Raw genomic sequence first — 17431 nt, forward strand, 5'->3', positions numbered from 1 at the left:
GAGGCAATCCTCTGGCAGTGGGATGCTAGGGAGCGATAATAAGGCAAATTTGCTTGCTTGAAGGCCGCTGGTATCCGTAGTTAGAAGCTGGCGGACGTGCCACCCGTGCCCCTTTTAAAAGTTCTTGTTAAGTTGTGGGCGAACATATCAGACGACACAGCGATTCTTCCAAAGCAGCTCTTTATTTGTAAGCTGGAACAGAACTGAACTGAGGAGCTCAGTCAGCCTGCTTATACAGAGCTCCAGAACAATGTAAATGTTGCAACTTTCTAAAACTATCCAATCACTAAATGTCACTTTCGATCCTTCATTTGCATAACTATCTACAGTATCCCCCTGCTGGCCCAGGGTGATAACTTCAGTACATAACAGTTCTACTGTTACTTAGCTTCTTGGCGCTGGGGAGGGGGTCACATAACTCCATACACTCCAACATTTCTCCAATGAAAATAGGGATTCCCTACCATACCCTCCAACATTTCTCTGATGAAATTAGTGACGTCCTGAGGAAAAAACGGGACATTCCAGGATCAAATCAGAAACAGGGATGGCTTCTGTAAATCTGGGACTATCCCTGGAAAATGGGGACACTTGGAGGGTCTGTTGTAGGAGTGTGGCAAGCGAGAGCAAACAGTTTGCAGGAGCAAATGATTAGTCGTAGGCTGAGGGGGGAATAACTACAGATTTATTGGTTATACTTCACAGGCCTGTCATAAGGGCAGCCTGATTGATGCCTGGTGAGAACAACCATCTCAGTCTGAGTGAGCAAGTAAGTTTGTAGATGATTCATAAACAAACAAAAACAAACAAACAAACAAGGGGACAATAAAATACAACTCATATTTTAGCCAAATATATGTACATACACATATCCACATGCCAGCAGCCAGCACAGTAGACCAGCTTTCTCCAATGTGGTGCCTTCCAGATGTTTTGGACTACATTTCCCATCAGCCCATAGTCAATTGTAAGAGATGATGGGTATTGTAGTTCAAACTTGTTGGAGAAGCTGTGTCCAGTGACTTGAATCAACAGCACAACATCACCTCCAATGTAACATTGCCAATATCTGGTCAGGCCAGTCACTTGGTAGAGTCACTGGAAGCCTCCTGACAGGAAGTAGACAAAGTCCCTTCCTGTATGACATTTAAGCTACTTTAAGAGCCTGAATGTAGTTTCCTTGGGGTTGTTGAAGTACAAGCTAGCAAATGTGACAATTGTTGCAGGATTGAACTCAAAAGCAGCCTCCTCTGCTCTCCAGTCAAATTCATGTAGACTTTCTCATTACATAATTTCCCAGACTTTCTTTTCCGCCCACTAGAGTTGCTTTTGGGTCTTTGAACTCCCTTGCCTCCTTATTTAACAGACACAAGAAGTGATATTATTCACATGAAGTGCCTCAGCTCTCATCATAATTTGGATAATTATGATAATCTGTTTCCCCTGCTTTCCCCTTGAAAAACAAAACATTGTCTTTTAGCCCCAAATGTCCCCAAACTCATGTACCTCTTCAATGAATGTGAAGCAAATATTCACCATCTTTGACATACGGTACATGCTTTAATGCTGCCAGATAACAAATTTTCTTCCTCCTTCCTCTCATTCAGTACCCTGTAATAATGTTTTGGTAGGTGGAACCCGCTGAACCAGCCATGAACAAATCAGGAACCAAAAAGAGGTATCCAAAGTGGACCTGTTTCGTTAACTGGAGAAGAAATGGCTTTGCAGATGTCGCTGAAGCTGGATATGGGTGAAAGTTAAGGAAAACGATCACGGTCTTCTTCTAATTAGCAGGTGAGGAACTTTTTATTCTTTTATTTGCAGCTAACCATTTCCTTGAAAGACATATTGCATTAGTGTGAAATCCGAATAAAGAACCATAGTACTGTTTAGTTAAAATAGATAATCATACCTTCCAACCTGCAAAAGCATATTGTGACTTGAGTGTGATTCAATACCTTCACTTGCACCTTATATTTAATTTCTTTTTCCAAAAAGAAATAATATGGTTATGAACCACAACATTAAAAATCATAGGTTGTTGTGTTCTGAGATGCTGAGTAAGGCATTCCCCGTTGTGTAATCAGCCCCGGATTTTGGGTGGTGCAGGCAGTGCCCCTGCACAGGGTGCTGAGCTGAGAGGGTGCAAATCTCTGACGTAGCACACTTTCGAGCATGTGCAGAATGGAAGACCAAAGGTGTTGCCTCACCAAAGTCTGCCCCTGTGTGCAATTAACAATCCCATCATATGATTAATCCCATGAAGAAGGAAGTGGGTTCTGTCCTTCCTTGCCTGCCCTCTTAATGCTGAGGGACACATCTTTGCTTTATTTGCATAGGCTCCACCTTTGGTTTAGAACCAGAGGTGTAGTAGTCTGGGGTCACAAGGGGGTCAACAACCCAAGGTCCCAACAGCATTCCTGTCTCCCTAGTCTTAGCCACTGGGAAGAAGACCTCTCACACTTTGGGCTGACTAGATTGAAAGGACATGAGACAGCCACTGAAGATTGGCTCCTCAAGTCACTCTGGAGAAGCCGCATTGGAAGAACGTTGAGGAGGTGTTGTATATGCTCCAAAGCGAAGCATTTGGGAACACTGAAAATGTCCAGACCCCTGTTCCCCTCAAAGAGCTACAGTTCTGAGAGTTCCTGGGAAGAGCGAACCACACTGGAAATGGAAGTTTTGTGATGGGATCGCTCAGCCCTCTTAACAAACTACAGTTTCCAGGACTCTTTGGGGGAAGCCATGACTGTTTGAAGTGGTATAATACTGTTTTAAATGCACAGCGCAGATGGGGATTGAGGAACGGAGAACCCTAACTTTCCAGATGTTGTTGTACTCCAATTCCCATTGGTCAATGGTCAGGGATGATGGGAATTGATGTCTAACAACATCTAGAACAACTAGGCACTCCCCCGAGGTCATCGCTTGTGGGTGTGCCTTGGGCCCTGGCCTCCATAGGCTTCGGATGGGGCCACGCCCCCCGGAATCCTTTACCGGACTACCCTTCAGTAACCGGGGGAGGTGATGGCACTCCTCCCCCCCCCATTCATCTACATAACAATACCCCAACCAATGCCTAACCGCCACACGAGCAAACCTCGCCGCCAGTACCCTCAGACCTGCAACCAGTCCCTAATCCCTGCAGTTATGTTGGCCAGCCAAACATCATTCCCCTCATTGGAAAGATGCACGCCATCCCTGCGGTAGAGGGTCACCTTGCTGAATTGAATGTTGGGGTGGTCAATGGCCCGTCCCCCCAGCGCTGCCACTCTACGAGCCACCGAGTGTTCCAGGACCTTTCTGGACTTATTTATAGCAATAGGGCATCTGCAATCCCTCCATGTGGGCCTCTCGAACAGTGACAACCAAATTATATGCACGGGGACTCGCCGAGTGGTGCCGGAAATCGCATCTGCGCATGTCCAGACACCGAAAATCACTTCTGCACAGGCATGATTTCTGGCATCTGGGCATGTGCATAAGCCATTTCTGGCATCACGCTGCGCCAGTCTGGCCCACGGACGATCTCCATGGGAGTAATCCAGCCCATGGCCGCTAAACCTTGCTGACCCTTGATCTAGAAGGCCACATAAACCTGATTGCAGCCAGTTCTAGCAAGCAACCCAAGGAAAAGGCTTGGCTGTGTTGCTGCAGACAGTTAAAGTGGAATAAATCCACAGTTAATTAGAAAGACTGCCCCCTTGCTTAATCAATCTGAGCAAAGCAGAAATAATAAACAAACACCCTGTTCTTAGCACCTTTATTTTGAAGTTAACTCCCATTGATTTCAGTGCATCAAACTTCCAGGTTTGTGTACTTAAGACTGCATCTTAAGTACGAATTGTTCAAGGGTAATGACTTCCTTTTGGTCAAAAACTTTTTGCTGTTAATCTTTGGGTATTATTGTTGCTTTCAGAACTGATAGTTCTCTTTTTCCAGCTGTAACTTTACAATTTGATTAGGAACAAGAGGCAGTGTTGTCATATTGATTTGCTTATAGCAATAACAGCTTCTCCTCAGAAGTTTTCTCTCTCTCTTCATCACAGGGTGTTCTGTGTCTTCCCAAGGTCACTGCACAGAAGCATCTCCACAGTTAAGCTGCAATTGCCAACATAAACAGCAGAACTGGTGGATTCAGATGGAATATTCTAGAATCATAATCAGTATTTTGTACTCCAGAATATGAACATCCACATTGCGTTGCAGAAACTTCAGGGCCTTTTGAGCAACAAAAGATAAGCTTGCATTTTGTAAGTGATATTCATACATTGCATTGCATGTTTGGCTGGATGTAGACTTTACTGAAGGGACGCGGGTGGCGCTGTGGGTAAAACCTCAGTGCCTAGGACTTGCTGATCGTAAGATTGGTAGTTCGAATCCCCGTGGCGGGGTGAGCCGTTCGGTCCCAGCTCCTGCCCACCTAGCAGTTCGAAAGCACCCCTAAGTGCAAGTAGATAAATAGGTACCACTTTATAGTGGGAAGGTAAACGGCGTTTCCGTGTGCGGCACTGGTGCTGGCTTGCCAGTTGCAGCTTCGTCACGCTCGCCACGTGACCTGGAAGTGTCTTCAGATGGCGCCGGCTCCCGGCCTCTTGAGCGAGATGAGCGCGCAACCCTAGAGTCGGTCACGACTGGCCCGTACGGGCAGGGGTACCTTTACCTTTAGACTTTACTGAAAGAAAGGCAATGATGAATAGAAATCTTTCTTTTTTGTTTTAGCTACTTATTCATGGTACAGTACTCTCACTCTTTAGCAAAGTTCTCAGTTCTTGACGGTATGTCTGTATTCTCGGTGTATGTCTCATTCATGCTGGAGTCTCGGTTCCTGAGAGTCTGGTTTTCATTATTTACAAAAGAAAGCTTTAGGTTTCATGGCTGTGTCTACCAGTTTTACAACATGCATGCATTCCAGAGGAGTAGCTGAGTCAGGCTGCTGTTGCAAAGCTAACAACTGAATTAAGGTTTGGTTGCATGGATTCTCATGTATGGTACCAGCAACTGGGAAGGAGTAGGTAAGACAAGAAACGGGCACAATGTATGCCACCAAAAGCATAAGGTTAAAAAAAAAAGGTAAAGGACCCCTGGACGGTTAAGTCCAGTCAAAGGCAACTATGAGGCTGCGGTGGTCATCTCTCTTTCAGGCCAAGGGAGCCGGTGTTTGTCCACAGACAGCTTTCTAGGTCATGTGGCCAGCAGGAGTAAACTGCTTCTGGCACAACGGAACAATGTGACAGAAACCAGAGTGCATAGAAACGCCGTTTACCTTCCCACTGCAGTGGTACCTCTTTATCTACTTGCACTTGTGTGCTTTCAAACTGCTAAGTTGACAGGATCTGGGACAGAGCAATGGGAGCTCACCCCATCATGAAGATTTGAACCACCGACCTTCTGATTGGCAAGCCCAAGAGGTTCAGTGGTTTAGACCACAGTGCCACCCGCGTTGTGGTCTAAAGCAGTGGTGTCCAAACTTTTTTCAAAGAGGGCCAGATTTGATTGATGAAGTGAAGGGCCGTGAGGGCCGGCCAAAGGGCCGGCCAAAGTTGTTGACCTTTTTTTAGGATTGAAGTTGTTGAGGGTTTTTTTGAATTTTACCCACAGGGGCCAGATTAAACTGACAGGCGGGCAGGATTACGCCCCCAAAACGGACTTTGGACATGCCTGGTCTAAAACATACCCTCCAAGTGTCCCTATTTTCCAGGGATAGTCCTGGAATTATGAAAGCTATCCCAGTTTCTCCATGGCCTCCTCCCTTGGTCAGCTTGGTGTGGTTTGGTTCATTTCCCTTACAGACTGGATTTGCTTTTTCTGTTTCTTATGGGTTCAGCCCTTCTCCGTTTACAAGGGCTGACCTATTCATGGCAACAGAAGCAGCATATTGATGTGCACATTCTTTGTATGTGTAGATCTGCTCCTTCCATCTAAATGAGCGAAGCCACTGCAATGGAGGGGGAAGTTTCCTGTGTGCATTGGAGCACACAGAGAGCCGTAGATCAAGATGCATTTATACTGTCCCTGCAAGCCAATGTGATTTAACCTGATTTAACCCCCGGAATTGCAGCGTTTCCTTGGTTCTGAATATCTGTATCTGTTTATCCGCTTCCTTTGTGCACAGTACAACTTGATCCTGCAGGTTCATGCTAATTTCTTAGTGCATTTATCAAAAATCCAAAATATAGTATAACCTAGTTATCAGGAAGGCAGGTGTCACCATAAAAGTTCTCCAGAACATATATATATATATATAGATATAGATATAGATATAGATATAGATATAGATATAGATATAGATATAGATATAGATATAGATATAGATATATGTAGCTCTGCATCAAGGCTTGCAATATCTTCATTCTTCCCAGGTTGTAAGGAAGAGGAAGTAGTGGAGAATGGAAGCAATAATGAAAATAAGTTTTAACAACATGGGCTAAATTGAAGCCTAGCGTTTATTCAATTACAATGAGAGAGGGAAGGCGGGAGAAATGATTGCCGGAAAGTGTAATGTACTTTGCCAGCCCTTGCACAGTAGTGACTAAGTTTGTCATGATTGAGCATTCTGGCTCATGTATGAATGGCAAATTGAATTCACGCTGCTGTCATAATCATTCCTTTAGAGCTTCACAGGAAGGAGAGGGGAGTGATTCATTCGGAGACAGTACTGTATTCTGGGGGCTGTACAGGTAATTACGCTGAGCACAGAGACAGAATTTCTGAACTGCATTAAAAACCAATAATACAAAGACAACCCATAAAGAAAAAGAATAAAAGAGCCGGGCTTTGTACTGATCTGTTTGCAATAAGGGACTGAACACAGTGTTCTCAGGAACAATGGAACTTAATAGGTTTAGGGCACAGCAATGAAGCATCTGTGTGCATCTGTGCAAATATTAGACATGAAGTTCAATGCTTTCTGGACAGGCTGGTAAAACCAACTGAGCCTTTGATCAGATTCAGTTAAATCCTTGGATTGCTTAAGGTACTCCTGTGTAAATTTTGTTTGGAGGGAAGGAAGAGGAGGAACTGAATGTCATCATTCACAATTTCGCTCACATTTGCTTTCAGGGTTACAGATGGTCTGTAGGGGCCACATTTTCCCACTTGTTGCATTTCTAAAGGATTCATTAGGGAATTGTGTTATTAAGAACAAACAGGAAAAGAGCCCGAGCATTTAAACCAATTCCTGTACTTTATAAGGGCCTTCTTGGTAGTGGTGCCCGCCCTGTGGAACACCCTCCCATCAGATGTCAAGGAAATAAGCAACTATCCTATTTTTAAAAGACATCTGAAGGCAGCCCTGTTTAGGGAAGTTTTTAATGTTTGATGCTGTATTGTTTTTAATACTCGATTGGGAGCCACCCAGAGTGGCTGGGGAAACTTAGCCAGATGGGCGGGGTATAAATAATAAATTATTATTATTATTATTATTATTATTATTATTATTATTATTATTATTATCAGTGTGATTTTTACACAAGCTATTTAAAAGGCATCAAGGTTTATGGCATCTGTAAGGCAAGCAGTCGCCATGTAAATTACCTACGTGCTCCTTTTAGTCTTGGCTGCGATGCAATAAGAGCTCAGGTCTGTCAGAGCACTTCCGTTTCACTGTACATGGATTATATGAAGTGCAGGCGAGATAATAGAGCATGTGCTTAGTGAACAACAACTTGAAACATCTGCCTTATTAACAATGTGAAAGACCATCTCTTTTCCCTCCCCCAATGGTTCATCAACATCCAGTTACCGCTGCTTCCTCTGTTCCTGAAAGTAGGCTAGTCACTGAGACTATCAGTATAAATAATGTTACTCATCTAAGAGAGCATCTCATGTCACTCTGTGAAAGTGTCTATGCAGGATAATCTGTCAGGTGTTGTTGCTGTGTGTTTACTACGGGCCTCGACGCAGAGCGGATGTTTCATTGAATGAATGACTGTGATAAGGATGGATTTAAATGTCAGCTTTGCACAATAGGAGAGTTTCAACAAGCACCTACACAATCTCCTCCGCGCAAACAAGCAAAAGGCACCACCAGAGGGACACATTTCAGCAGAGCAAAACCCCTCAGGAAGAAGGAAAAGCAGAGCCAGTTAGAGGTTCAGCTTGGGAAGAGGGGGTGACATGGAGAGAGTCCTAAGGATTAGGTAGAGGGGCTTAAGGGCAGGATTTGGCATTGGGTCTGATGATGATGATTTATTTATACCCTGCCCACCTGGCTGGGTTTCCCCAGCCACTCTGGGCAGCTCCCAACAGAATATTAAAAACACGATAAAACATCAAACATTAAAAACTTCCCTAAACAAGACTGCCTTCAGGTGTCTTCTAAATGTCAGATAGTTGTTTATTTCCTTGACATCTGATGGGAGGGCGTTCCACAGGGCGGGCGCCACTACTGAGAAGGCCTTCTGCCTGAATTCCTGTAATTTCTCACGGTGTGGGAACTGCCAGAAGGCCCTCGGCACTGGACCTCAGTGTTTGGGGGTGGAGACGCTCCTTCAGGTATACTGGGCCAAGGCCATTTAGGGCTTTAAAGGTCAGCACCAACACTGTGAATTGTGCTCGGAAACATGCTGGTTCCACACCCCTACGCAAAGAGCTATTGACTGAGATCATTCCCAAGAAGAGCATTGGAGTGCTCTTCCAATTCTAAGTACTATTATTCTGGGCTTCACAAAGACAAACAAATCACCAAATGAGCACGGTGTCTTCTATTGGTGCATACAAAAATAACAGGCAACAATACAGTCATTTCAGGAGGTGAATGCCGGTTGGCTCTACAGCTCGTAAGGTACATGATGGTGCTGCTGTTTGGAGAATCTCCTAGCCTGCAGAGTTCACTGAATTCATGCCAAACTAGGCATATGATGCTGAAGTCCCAAATCCACTGGGCAACTTTCCTAGCTGGTGAGTGTTGAGGGCCTGGAAAGGGCAGAGTGAAAATAACGAAAAGTCAACAGACTTGTCTTACTGTGAATCATTGCACCTTTGCAGTTTTTCTGGTCTGACTAGACACAGGACGGAAAGGAAAGATAAGAAAGCAGCTTACATATAAGCTATCCCTTCCCATCCTAGTTTCAGAAGCCCGAAATGTTCTAAGCAAGTGTCACAAAGGCATTAAAGCTTTCAATGCTCCCTGAAATGAAGGTACGTGTTTGACCGGTGGGTGTGCCTGTCTGGCTTGTGGGTATGTAGTTCTCGGTGGTTTACCGAGTAATGACATTCCTTATGATTTCTCTTTCAATGAAATGCAGGAAAACAAGACACTACCAGAGTGCTGAGATATTTCTAAACTAGGGAAGATGAATCAGTCAAATTCATTTTTTCTCATTTTTTTTCAATCTTAGGTTCAGTTCTCCACATTTTCCCCATCAGAGTTGCTTAAAAGAAAAAACAACAACCCAAAGCGACCCTCATGGAAATTCACGAGCATTTTTGCAATAATTTCTCCTCATAGACATGGTTTCATATGTAATTTTGTCCAATGGACACATTTTTTTTGCAGAAACAATTTCACCAAATATAGTTCAATTTTGTATATTACTTTCCAACAATGTGTGCATTTCTATGCACACTTCACTCCAATAGATTCATTTCTATGCACGTTACTTTGCTGGAGAAGGGCACTGCAAAAAATGCAAAATTCATGTGTGAATCTTCACTCTCTCTGTAGAATATGTGAATTAGGTAAGTTCACCTTTAACTGTGAACTGAATCAAATTTCTCTCCCACCTCTATTCTAAGTCAGTGATTCTTGGTTATTGAGGTCTTATTTTCTGAGCTGTTTACCCCATTTATTGCTTTGTCTAGGGACTTGGTGCTGTTATCTCGTCTGGTATTGTGATCCCTCAGGCAGGGGTGACAAATGGATGGCTTTGTCTTCTAACTCCTCCCCCTCAAGGCATGATGGTACTTAAATAGGTCAGTGCTGGTGGGACACGGAGAGACTATCTCAGCTAAAACAGCCTGGAGCTGAATGGCTGGCCAGCTATTCTGCTTTCCCTTTCCTCCCCTCAGAGCAAGATGTCTCTTAAGAAGTTGAGAAATAACTGATGGAGGGAGACTTGATCAATGTTCCTGGATTTGAAGCCTGCCTGTAACTGCAGAAATAGGAATGGTACAGGATCCTGGCAGAACTGGTAGGCTTCATCTGGCTGGGTAGGCTGCATGGGCCTAGCCGGGGGGGGGGGGACAGCTGACCCTCCCCAAATCAAGGAAATAAATAAAAAATACTTAACAATGGGCCATGCTTACTGAGTGTGTAGAGAAAAACTGCATTGGGAAAAGGGGGGGGGTGAGAAGGAGGTGCTGAAAAAAGTTTTCAGCAAATCCAAGCAAGCAAACAAACAAACAAACAAACAAACACACACACACACACACACCCTTGCTTGCTTAGTAGTAGTAGTAATAATAATAATAATAATAATAATAATAATAATAATAATAATAATAATAATTTATTTATACCCCACCCATCTGGCTGGGTTTCCCCAGCCACTCTGGGCGGATTCCAACAGAATATTAAAATATAATAATCTATTAAACATTAAAAGCTTCTCTATACAGGGCTGCCTTCAGATGTCTTCTAAAAGTCTGATACAGTGGTGCCTCGCAAGAGGAAAAGAATCCGTTCCGTGAGTCTCTTCGTCTAGCGGTTTTTTCGTCTTGCGAAGCAAGACCATTAGCGGATTAGCGCTATTAGCGGTTTAGCGGCTATTAAAGGCTTAAGGGATTAGCAGATTAGCTGCTAAAAGGCTATTAGCAGCTTAGTGCCTTAGAAAAAGGGGGTGGGGAGCGGAAAAAAACCCCCAGGAATCGCAAGACATTTTCGTCTTGCGAAGCAAGCCCATAGCAAATTCGTCCTGCGAAGCACCTCCAAAATGGAAAACACTTTCATCTAGCGGGTTTTCCATCTTGCGAGGCATTCGTCTTGCGGGGCACCACTGTAGTTGTTTTTCTCTTTGACATCTGGTGGGAGGGTGTTCCACAGGGTGGGTGCCACTACTGAGAAGACCCTCTGCCTGATTCCCTGTAACTTGGCTTCTCACAGTGAGCCGCCAGAAGGCCCTCGGCACTGGACCTCGTGTCTGGGCAGAACGATGGGGCTGGAGATGCTCCTTCAGGTATGCTTCAATTTAGAAAAATAAAAAAAAGGCATGTTCTTTGTAATCTTGCAAAATACACCCATGAAAGGTACTCCCTGATATTAATTTGTTTATATAACTTCCTGGTTTTCAAAGGACTGAAGATTTTGACAGATTTCACAGAGCACTTGGGGTCAAATGAAAGTATTTTAAAACAAGTGCTGTTGGGACATTTCATTCTGAATCTGCTAAACCGAGCCAGACAGAGGATGATGACAGGTGGGTATCTCTCCCACCCCCATCATAAATCCTGGCCACACTCACAGTGGGCTGCAAGTTTTGCTGGCTTGATCTGCTAGTGTACAGTGTGATTGTACAAGGTGAGAGCCTGTCCTAGTTTTGAATACTTTACTGTTTTGAGATATCTTGATTACGAATTAGCTGTGGTGACCATATGAACTTTCTGAACAGTGGAATTATTATTTTGTCTACTTCATGATATATTTTGGATCTGCCATTTCTATTGGCAGAGCAGTTTTTTCTGGTTTTCTTTATTTCTCTGACACCCCCCCATCAAACTTGCAGTAATTTGGAAATCATAGCTGATTGTCAGAAAGGATTCCCCAACCCCTAGAACTGCAGAGCTCATGATAATAGTGAATTTTAAAAAAGCAACATGCACATACTCCAGACACAAATTTCATTCAAGCATGGCTAAAAGTATGTTTCCTCCAAATCTGAGAAATAATTGATTTGAATCCTATAGCTCATCAAACCAAAACCAGCATTGGCTGTAAACAGTCTTATCAACGATAGCAAAGCAAACCCTGATGTTAAATAACTCCAGTATAAGGATTGTATAAAGAGGAAAGAATGCATTCTAAGAGAGTCCTTCTGACTTACTGAGTCAAATAAAAGTTTTTAATTCCATTAGAAGGAGCAAATCCTGCAATAGCAAACTCAATGCATTAGTAAACTCAATGCATTCAGAGAGACGCCAAGGTTAGCAGAAGAACAAAAATCTTTTAGAGGAAAACCCTAAGGAGACAAACCCCCAAAATATTTTGATGAGGATGGAAGATGCTCTGTGGGCTTGGAATAGTGACTGGCTGTTGGAAGGGAAAACCAAACATGGGGAAAGTAATGGAGTATCCTAGGAAAGAGCATGGCTGCCTTACTGGGGTCCCTGAATAGGAACACTCCAAACTCTCCATTTTGTTGCAGGTCCCACTCCGGCTGTCTAACATCAAATATACACCCGATATTAAATACTGCTAAATATATGGTGACACATTACTCGTTAGCAGACGTCAAAGTGACGTTGAATGCTGGACACTGCATTTAAGCAAACAGTCATCCCGTAATCTGCAGGGGGTGATTCCAAGGGGGATTTATCGTGGAAAAATTTGTTTCAGCCCTTGTCCAGATGTCATCAGCTCTCCGAAGTGAACTCATTAAAGATATATAGCTGGTTCTGAAAGAAAAGCTTACGACTAGAAAAAAAGGTCACTGCTTGAAAGTGTACTATGAAAGAATGCTTTCATTTCTTCAACACCCAGGAGATGTATCCTGCAGTTATGCTATTCAGACAACAGGCCCTGTCATGGGCTATTAATATTACGCCGTCCTGCTACAAATCGCAGTTGATGAAAATTTTGCTGCGTCGTGCACACTATTAAAAATAACCTGACACATCTCAGCATTGTCTTTTTTAAGAAATCCGGGTTGCTTGCCAAAGTCATGCACAAAAGGAGAAACCTAGATAGCATGCCAAAGAACAGAAGCACAGCTGAAATACTCTTTAAAATGTGCGTGGGGCAGGGAGAGCCCACAAGTACACACCACTTTGTTGAAAGGGCGCAACAAGACGCACAGAAAGTCTTTGTCAAATCCTCCCTGCCGGCAGAAGGCAAGCATCTCAGGGAGAAAGGGACTAGTCCGGTCTTCTTGTGCAGGGATGCATTTTTGTGTGCCGGCTTTTACACATAGCTGTCAAGTGGCCCTTATTTGAAGGGACAGTCCCTTATTCCAGCGCCATGTCCCGCTGCTGTCCCTTATTGATGGATGTCCCTTAAATGTCCCTTAAATTATGTCCCTTAAATTTCAAAGGAAGCAGCTCCTCTCACTCCCTGCCTGCCAGCCAGGGAGGAGGGAGGCTCTAACTGTGTTGCCTGGCTGTGTTGCTCACCCAATAAGAAGTCTAAGAACGACTGGGGGGTGGAGCTTGCATGCCTTGTGTGTGGCTAGTTAATGCAAGCTGAGGGGGGTTTTGAATGCTGGACGCCATTTTGTTGCACGTGCTGCTGCAAACTTTGCAGTGCAAAGCCAGGCCGGGGAGCCATCTTAAGTTGAGGCTGCATAGGCCTTGTGGTGCATGTGATTCAGATTCTAATCAGTTGAAGCTCTGGTTACAAATTTGGTTGGACAGTGTTCTCGAAGCTACCAGCATGAGTTTGACCAGACTGCACGAGGACAGGAAGACTGGAGTGCCTGGAACAGGTGAGGCTGCTGGTCCCTTATTTTGGCTGCTGGTCCCTTATTTTCAAGGCTGCTGGTCCCTTATTTTCAAATCTGTAAGCTGACAGCTATGCTTTTACATGTGGAAGAATCCAGAGCATGAGGTCCCCATTACAGTCCCAAGTGGTACGGTCCAAGGAGGACAGCATCCAAACAGCTGATCCTAAAATAACATCACCCCTACCTCCAAGTAGAGCTGTCTTAACTCAAGCCTTTTGAAATGTTAAGCAGTTGGCTTGAAGAGTTTTGAAGTACATTATGAGTCCAAACCTTTTCTGGAGATTAAATACTTTCCAGACTCTTACATTAGGTCAGATTGCAAGCTTACCTAAGTGGCTAATGTTCTGAAGCTGAAAATTAGTTCTTCATTTGTGCTGTTGGAGGATATATATCTGATCTTTCAAGTACCTTTATCTAACAGAGAGGGAAGGAGATAAATATTAAGTTATACATTAATATTAAATGCAACAAGTTGAAAGATATGGTCTCATATACCTGTTAAGAAAGATACATGTTTGTTTTTTATTATTACCATCCTCATAGCAGAAATTTGATAGGTATCAGATCACCAACAAACACCAAAGAACACATTGCATATCCAATGTTTTGTGCTGTTTCATATAATATGTATTTATTGTGCCCTAGTATTGAATAACATCTCTTGGCAAAATCAGATCATGTCCTACTGAGAAATGGAGATATAAACCTGTTTCCTGGGAGGAAAATACAACAGACAGTATAATATGTAACGGTGGTAAGGATTTTCAGTTCAGAGGATGCCATTTGGAATCAGAGCCTGAAGGAAAATAATGTTAAATCTTGGAGATGAATATTCTAATCATGCTGGTCAAATTACATGGGAACGTACTGCAGATAAACATTGGCTGCAAACACACTCATCCATTTAAAGCATACTTAAAGCACCCACCCCCTATTGTTGTTGTTGTTGTTGTTGTTGTTGTTGTTGTTGTTATTATTATTATTATTATTATTACTACCCTCCAAATGCCTTCCCTTTGAGGGGGTGGAGGGGGATACCTGGGGTTGTTAGCAATGATAGGGCCCAGAACAGATGCAGGTGAACACTAACATTTTTTATTGTTATCCCCTTGGCAGGTTATTAAACTGATAGACCACCATCTTCCCCTAAATACTTCATATGCAGAAGTGAAACGCTATCATTCTTGCTGTAGATTGGGACTTTGTCTGCCTCCACAGATTGCTGTTGCTATGAAATGTGTCAATATTCACATATTATTTCTTCCAAATTTTCCCTTGAGCACAGTTTATACCATCTGAACTCCAGTTTCTGTGATTAAGAGTTGATTGCATTTGAATCTAAATTGTTGCACTGTCTGTGGGCTTCCCAAGGAAATAAGTATCTGTGTAGGAACTAAGAATACACCCCCATCGTGTCTATAAAATTATTTCAGTTGTGCATCTGAGTCCAAGTAGGCAGTGAAAAAATGTCTTAACTGCTGATGGGGTATTAGATTAAGAGAGTAAGAAATCAATTTCCCTAAAATTTATAGCAGGATAAAGCTGTTGACAAAAGAATAGGCATTGATTGCCTTGGCTACCCAACAGTTTGTAACAAGGAAAGATTGTGGGTAGGTATTAGCTTTACTTTATTTCTGGATTGTGTCTAGTTAGTTTGTCTTTTAATGTCAGTGTTGAATCACAGTTGTAAAACCCCTAAATCTAATTGGTTGAGCTGCTGTGATGGCATGGAATGTTCATGGAGCAGGGGGAGGGGCATGGATCCCAGAGGAAAAGTGGCTGGAGTTAGAGAATGGACAATGGATTGAGGGAGAAAAATCTGGATAGGTGATGGAGAGGGAGGATTTTAAGATAAGGGGAGAGAGTAATGAAATCCCCTCTATACAAGATTGGATCCAAAAGCTGACAGAATATGCTGAATTAGACGGTCTATCAGAAAAAAAAAAAGAATAAATCGAAACAGGAATTTGTCTCAAAATGGGAGGTTTTCAAAGAATATTTAAAATATAAATATAGTAGTTTAAACTCTGTTACAGCATTCAAGGAACTTCAGTAATAGTTGCAAGGTAGATATAAGAATTAAGATATATTAAGAAAAAGTGTAATAATAAAAAAAGATAAGGGAAAGGACATACAGAACCAAGGTGACAGAGTCTAAAGATAGGGAGCAGAGGCGCTAAGTTGCCCCCAAGATTGTGGGGTCCCAGTGTGCATCATGTGTGTGCGACAGAGGCATAGGCACTCTGGAGGAGCCGGTCACTCGACCTGTGACATCACACACGCACAACATGTGCAGGACTGACACAAGATAGAGAGTCCCCACCCGCCTTAAAACAAATATTGAGGGGGCCAAGGTACCTTCAACCTCCTCCCCAAGTTAGCACAGCAGAAAGAGAGGGTTTAGAATAAAAGTTCACAGTGCCTGACATCAGCAAGGTTTGTAAGCTGAAGGGGGAGGGGAAGAAAAGTTCTAGGAAAGTTGACTTTAAAAAGTGGGACAAAGTAAATAGAGGGAAGAAAAACAAATGGTTTTACCGATTGGTTCAAGACAAAAGGGACCATGGAAGCGTGGGGACGACTGTGGAATATGGATATAAAATTTACAGCATGTTATGGTTTAAGAGAAAATGATTTGAAAATGATATATTATTGGTATCTAACACCGAGTAAACTGGCAAAAATGTATAAATCTAAATCAAACAAGTGTTGGGAATGTAAAGAGAAAGAATGTTCTTCTTATCATATGTGGTGGTCTTGTAGTAAGGTTAAGGCTTACTGGGAAATGATATACAATGAATTGAAAAGGATGTTCAAAATAACTTTTGTAAAAAAAATAACCCCAGAAGCTTTTATTTTGGGAATTATAGGGACAGAACTACCTAAATTGTACAGAAATTTATTCATGTATGCTACTACAGCAGCAAAAATGCTACTTGCCCCAAAGTGGAAAGAAGCAGAAGCCCCAGCAAAGGAAGAATGGAAACAAAAACTTACAGAATATGCAGAAATGGCGGAACCTACCGGAAGAAGAAATCAAGATAACAAACTTTTTGTTAAAGAACGGAAATGGTTTATTGAATATTTACAGATAAATTTCAAACAGATAAAAACATTAGCAGGATCATTGTAATAACCTGCAGTTTCATAAGAGTATATATTTAAAGTAGATAATTAAATGAGCAAATTAAATGAATTTGGATATGCAGAAGATATTAAAAAATAATTTAAGGGACTGTAGAAAGTGGGGGAAGAAAGTCAAACTTTGAAATGCTAAATTGATTGTAAAGCTAATGAAATGCATAAACTTGAAAAGCATAAATAAAAACTTAAAAAACAAAACAAAAACAACAAAAAAGGGGCCAGTTCTTTGGCTGCAGATTCTTGGCCCTGAATACTCTGGATGGGAGTACTCTATGTGTTCCTAGAGCTATAATATTTAAAGTCGATTTTTCTAGAGCCGAACGTGCTGAGGTGCTGTCCAGGGTCTACCTGATGCTATGTAGCATTGACTGACGATATATCATAGTAACCTCGCTACATAATAAATCTGAATGAAAAAGAAGAGCATGTAGCTATGAAGGGCTGGGGAGACTAAGGATGCTTTTAAAATGGACTGTCAAGGAAAGTCGAGCTTTCAACAGAAAGCGGTGATTTCTCACCATACTTCTCCAGTCTCAGCAAATCAATTACCAGCCCCAAACAACCAACCCCTGTGATGTCAACTGCTGTCGCCTCCTTTGTGTCTATGCCCAGCGTCTACGGTTTCAAGGAGGCAAAACATCTCAATTAAGGCATTATCCAAACAGCCTAGGCCTAGCCATGCATTCCAAGCCATG

At 42.7% G+C, this 17431-nt stretch overlaps 1 long non-coding RNA gene across 1 annotated transcript; it reads left to right on the forward strand.

Moving 5' to 3' along the window:
• The first annotated feature begins 479 nt into the window (after positions 1 to 479).
• LOC310660104 lies at positions 480 to 4212 on the forward strand. Its single transcript, XR_014503189.1, has 3 exons — positions 480 to 761; positions 1632 to 1794; positions 4050 to 4212. It is a non-coding gene; the product is annotated as an uncharacterized lncRNA (long non-coding RNA).
• Positions 4213 to 17431: the final 13219 nt, after the last annotated feature.

The sequence above is a fragment of the Podarcis tiliguerta genome (assembly GCF_965153285.1).
Source record: "Podarcis tiliguerta genome assembly, chromosome: 11".
Taxonomy (NCBI): Eukaryota; Metazoa; Chordata; class Lepidosauria; order Squamata; family Lacertidae; genus Podarcis; species Podarcis tiliguerta.